The 6,073-nt window shown below is 48.1% G+C and overlaps 1 non-coding gene across 1 annotated transcript; it reads right to left on the bottom strand.

Moving 5' to 3' along the window:
* Nucleotides 1-5,112: 5,112 nt before the first annotated feature.
* Nucleotides 5,113-5,185, bottom strand: TRNAK-CUU (transfer RNA lysine (anticodon CUU)). The gene has a single exon. It is a non-coding gene; the product is annotated as a tRNA-Lys (tRNA).
* Nucleotides 5,186-6,073: the final 888 nt, after the last annotated feature.

The following is a 6,073-nucleotide window of genomic DNA, read 5'->3' on the forward strand; positions in this document are numbered from 1 at the left end:
GGGTGTAAATGTGCTGATAGGGGCAGCTGGAGGCGACAGTGGAGACGACAGTGAAGATCTGAAGAGGTTTTCGAATGAGGAAACAATGTCGGGGAGAAGAGGTGGCGAGAGGAAGTGAACTTGGAAAAGAGACTTGTGTGAAGAAATACCAAGAGAGATTGAGTGCCACATACACTCTTACTGTGTATATAACCCTTTCTATGAGATGACGTAAAGATGTTGATGAACAGAGGAGTTGGGATATGACATGAAAAAGTTGGAGAATAAATGAAGGAAAGATTGAGATATACAGATGACTGGCGGACCGCCATGATGGTTGTCAATCTAGCCAGCTGGGTTATTATTTATAAGTTGTGTTTAGTTGTAGGTCCAAGTTTGTTGTCATGATATAATGTTGACTGCCAGTGAGTACCTGGCTGGCGCGGGTGCCACAAGGCTGGGTCAAGTGTAGTGTAAGTGTGGTCTAGGGATGGTGTGTGTACCACTTGTAGATGATGGGCCGCATCATGACCTGCCGGTTATAACATCTTGACCAACACCTGCTGCTGCTGCTACACTTGCAACTCTCCTTTTCTAAGGCCGTTTTTATGCTTCATGTAACTTTGTCTTTTTTCAATTATTCTAAAGCTATAACTACAAAATTATTTTTACTATGTAGTTTCTGTGAAAATATACTCTGAAAGCACATCGCTGTCGTCTTCCAGGCATTGCCCATCTGATACAATAATTGGTGGCAGATGACAGTTGATATAGAACGGTTGTGGCCAGTGTGACCACGTTGGGTTTGTAACTGGTTGAGGCCAGCGTGACCACGTGGGCTTGTGACTGGTTGAGGCCAGCGTGACCACGCGGGGTCGTGACTGGTTGAGGACAGCGTGACAACGTGGGGTCTTGTACTGGTTGAGGCCAGCGTGACCACGTGGGGCTTTGTAACTGGTTGAGGACAGCGTGACCACGTGGGGTTTGTAACTGGTTGAGGCCAGCGTGACCACGTGGGGTTGTGAACTGGTTGTGGCCAGTGTGACCACGTGGGGTTTGTAACTGGTTGAGGCCAGCGTGACCACGTGGGCTTGTGACTGGTTGAGGCCAGCGTGACCACGTGGGCTCGTGACTGGTTGAGGCCAGCGTGACCAAGTTGGGTCGTGACTGGTTGAGGCCAGCGTGACCACGCGGGGTTGTGACTGGTTGAGGACAGCGTGACAACGTGGGGTCGTGACTGGTTGAGGCCAGCGTGACCACGTGGGGCTTGTGACTGGTTGAGGCCAGTGTGACCACGTGGGGTTGTGACTGGTTGAGGCCAGCGTGACCACGTGGGTTGTGACTGGTTAGGCCAGCGTGACCAGGTGGGGTTGTGACTGGTTGAGGCCAGCGTGACCACGTGGGGTTGTGACTGGTTGAGGCCAGCGTGACCACGTGGGGTTGTGACTGGTTGAGGCCAGCGTGACCACGTGGGGTTGTGACTGGTTGAGGCCAGCGTGACCACGTGGGGTTGTGACTGGTTGAGGCATGCGTGACCACGTGGGGCTTCTGACTGGTTGAGGCCAGCGTGACCACGTGGGGTTGTGACTGGTTGAGGCTAGCGTGACCACGTGGGGCTTGTGACTGGTTGAGGCCAGCGTGACCACGTGGGGTTGTGACTGGTTGAGGCAGCGTGACCACGTGGGGCTTGTGACTGGTTGAGGGCAGCGTGACACGTTGGGTTGTACCTCGTTGAGGCCAGCGTGACCACATGGGGCTTGTGACTGGTTGAGGGCAGCGTGACACGTTGGGTTGTACCTCGTTGAGGCCAGCGTGACCATTTGGGGTTGTGACTGGTTGAGGGCAGCGTCACCACGTGGGGTTGTGACTGGTTGAGGCCAGGGTGACCGCGTGGGGTTTTGACTAGTTGAAGCCAGGGTGACCACATGGGGTTGTGACTGGTTGAGGCCAACGTGACCACGTGGGGCTTGTGACCGGTAGAGGCTAGCGTGACCACGGGGGTTGTGACTGATTCAGGCCAACGTGACCACGTGGGGTTGTGACTGGTTGAGGCCAGCGTGACCACTTGGGGTTGTGACTGGTTGAGGGTAGCGTGACCACTTGGGGTTGTGACTGGTTGAGGCCAGCGTGACCACGTGGAGTTGTGACTGGTTGAGGCCAGCGTGACCACGTGGAATTGTGACTGGTTGAGGCCAGCGTGACCACGTGGGGTTGTGACTGGTTGAGGCCAGCGTGACCACGTGGGGTTGTGACTGGTTGAGGCCAGCGTGACCACGTGGAGTTGTGACTGGTTGAGGCCAGCGTGACCACGTGGGGTTGTGACTGGTTGAGGCCAGCGTGACCACGTGGAGTTGTGACTGGTTGAGGACAGCGTGACCACGTAGGGTTGTGACTGGTTGAGGCCAGCGTGACCACTTGGGGATGTGACTGGTTGAGGCCAGCGTGACCACGTGGGGTTGTGACTGGTTGAGGACAGCGTGACCACGTGGGGTTGTGACTGGTTGAGGCCAGCGTGACCACGTGGGGTTGTGACTGGTTGAGGCCAGCGTGACCACGTGGGGTTGTGACTGGTTGAGGCCAGCGTGACCACGTGGGGTTGTGACTGGTTGAGGCCAGCGTGACCACGTGGGGTTGTGACTGGTTGAGGCTAACGTGACCACGTGGGGTTGTGACTGGTTGAGGCCAGCGTGACCACGTGGGGTTGTGACTGGGGTGTTGATGTGTTGTGGTCGGCGTCCACAAGGTCGTTATCTTAGTATTTCAGGAACGGAGGAAGATCCACAGTGGACGTTTTACAAACACAATGTTGAATCATCACAACTTTTACCGAATCTGATTGAAATCAATGAATGAAATATGTCAAATATCAAGAAAAATAAGACAAAAGAAAAGTGATGTTTATTAATTCTTTCATTTTTCTTACGATCATGTGAAATAATTGCCAGATACCCCGTGCAGTGCTAACCCAGCGACCATACTTGACGGTTTTATTGTGGTACGATCCATTTTGGGGATGCCAGAGCCCAGGAAACTTCTCATATTCATCAAGTTAGGTTATCATTTCTCTCTGTCCCACTCCGTGATCAAGATAAAACACATCGGATAACCAGAACAACGCCAACACCCCTCCTGACTGACCACCAACGACCTACTGAAACCTTTTGACCACCAAAGTTGATGACCCAAATTTTATATGGCGCTAGATTCTCTCCCGAAAAGCGCTAGAAAAGCGTTAAACTTGCTAAAATGACAGCGAAAAAATGCTCTTCGAATTATTTCTGCTCTTTGACGTGCCAAATGATTAATGACAGATACGACTGACTGCTTTAACACTAAAATACTCACCATTATTCCAGATCTGCTAATTACCAATTCGCAGTCTCTTCGTCCTTGGTGACCTGGGGTTGTGGTGGTCTATGTGAGGGTCCAGGTTGTGGTTGTGATAACTCGTATCTTTTCAATAATCCAGTGTTTTTCAGTACTTCCTCAGGCAGTTCATAATCATAACAACAGTTTCCATTTCATCTTAGTCCATACTTGATAGTTAGTATTGCATTTAAGCTTTTGATAATCAATATCGAAGCTTTCACTTCACGATGTTCATATAACTAAAGCTTTCCTCCAGTTGCATCCTTGTACGAGGCTGTTTCAGTCCAGAGTGCCAGGGTCACAGTGTTCTGCTTCCACAATACATGATGAAGCTTCCTCAACTGGAACTCAATGCGTGTAAGAATTTCTTCGTTATCAGTAAGATCTTTGCTAATTCCAGTATTCCAGGCTTTATGGGTTGCAGATATTCACTTGTACTCAGTGATGACACTGACTGTGACACTTGGACATTGTCTGGCAAACGTTGACGAAGCTGTTTCACCAACTCCACTACAATCTGTATGTATCTTCCTCGGATATCCTTTTCATCAGGAAGCTTACATTGTGCCATCTCCTTTTCAAACTCGTTCCTCAAGGACGCACGCGGGTCTAAGTAGTTCTCTATTGAATCTCCTTCATTTAATTTCTGCCTGGGATGAGAACCTTAGAACTTATGGAACCAATAAGTTGAATAAGGTCACTTAGCAGTTTGCTTGGATCCAGTGCCTCAGATTTAAATTTCTCATTCAAGCACTGGACTTCTCCAAGAATATACTTCAGGAATATCAGGAAGGCATAGTTTTTCTTGTCAAAAAACATAACATATAGATTATGAGATGTGTAACACCTTTCATCATTTCTTGCCATTTCAAAGTGAGTCATAAGTTCAACCCACTGCTGCAGTATTATGACAATTGCTGATTCAGTTGACAGCCATCGAGTCTGGCTTAGCTGTATAAGTTTCACTGGAACTTGACCATCACTGGCAGAGTGGGAAAACCAATTATAGGTTTCTCTGATGATAAAATCCAGGTTCCTAGGGAGATACTCTGCTGCAGCACGAGACAACTAGCAGTAGAGAATGACACACACACACTTGATCAAGATCACATGAGGAACTTCTAACTTGAGTGTATCATACACTCCACTGTTAACACCTGTCATCACAGAAGCATTGTCGGGGCTAATTGCAATAAGGTTTTGTAACTCCAACCCATTATTTTTAAAAGACTTCTTGATGGGATCACATATCCCATTAGCATTACAGTCAGTCAGCTCAACAAGGTCCAAGAAAGTCATTACAATCTTATTCTTACTTTCAGAATAGAACTGGACAACAATACCCAATAATTTCGTTACAGTAATGTCATTACTCTCATCAGTTAAGAAGCTAAACTTCTGACTGCCCATATCACTTTTCAAGTTGCTGTTAAAATGCGGGGCAAACACATTGCTCACAACTGCACTACACTTCCACCTTTTTAACCTGAAATTCTTGCATTCTTTACTGTTTGCAAATCCTGCTTTGCAAAGCTTACTGAGATGATGAACAACACGTAATGTACAATGTTCAGCAGTGAACAGTGACACATTTCCTTCAGCCTCCCGTGCATCATCACTGACTGTTTCAAACAGAATTGTTGTTTGTCTTTCAGTACTTAATAACTCTTCAGATGTCTTGTGTTTAGCAGATTGGTTGATCTAGACGGGCGGTGGATGGTATGTTCAGAAGCTGTTTCATGTTACATCATAGAAAACTGTTACCGCCCAACGTGGGGCTCGAACCCACGACCCCGAGATTAAGAGTCTCGTGCTCTACCGACTGAGCCAGCCGGGCTTATATACAACCTTGTTCGAGTGTATATGTGTGTCTAAGCGAGGTTAATAACCACCATCATTAACCGCCTAACAACGCTGTATTATCAGCGATAACGTTCAATAACTGACCTGAGGTCACATGATAGATACATAAGGGGATCCGACCATGACCTTATCAACGTCCTGAGACCCCGGCTGATGTGTCAGGTTAGATAAGAGGCATAACATCCTCTCTGTCTGATGTTGTGAGAGTAAGACACTAATGGTTAGGAGGCAGCAAGTGTGTCTGGAGACACTCTCCTCTCTGTCTGATGTTGTGAGAGTAAGACACTAATGGTTAGGAGGCAGCAAGTGTGTCTGGAGACACTCTCCTCTCTGTCTGATGTTGTGAGAGTAAGATACTAATGGTTAGGAGGCAGCAAGTGTGTCTGGAGACACTCTCCTCTCTGTCTGATGTTGTGAGAGTAAGACACTAATGGTTAGGAGGCAGCAAGTGTGTCTGGAGACACTCTCCTCTCTGTCTGATGTTGTGAGAGTAAGACACAAATGGTTAGGAGGCAGCAAGTGTGTCTGGAGACACTCTCCTCTCTGTCTGATGTTGTGAGAGTAAGACACTAATGGTTAGGAGGCAGCAAGTGTGTCTGGAGACACTCTCCTCTCTGTCTGATGTTGTGAGAGTAAGACACTAATGGTTAGGAGGCAGCAAGTGTGTCTGGAGACACTCTCCTCTCTGTCTGATGTTGTGAGAGTAAGACACTAATGGTTAGGAGGCAGCAAGTGTGTCTGGAGACACTCTCCTCTCTGTCTGATGTTGTGAGAGTAAGACACTAATGGTTAGGAGGCAGCAAGTGTGTCTGGAGACACTCTCCTCTCTGTCTGATGTTGTGAGAGTAAGACACTAATGGTT

This window comes from Panulirus ornatus, chromosome 70 (genome assembly GCF_036320965.1).
Source record: "Panulirus ornatus isolate Po-2019 chromosome 70, ASM3632096v1, whole genome shotgun sequence".
NCBI classification, from domain to species: Eukaryota; Metazoa; Arthropoda; class Malacostraca; order Decapoda; family Palinuridae; genus Panulirus; species Panulirus ornatus.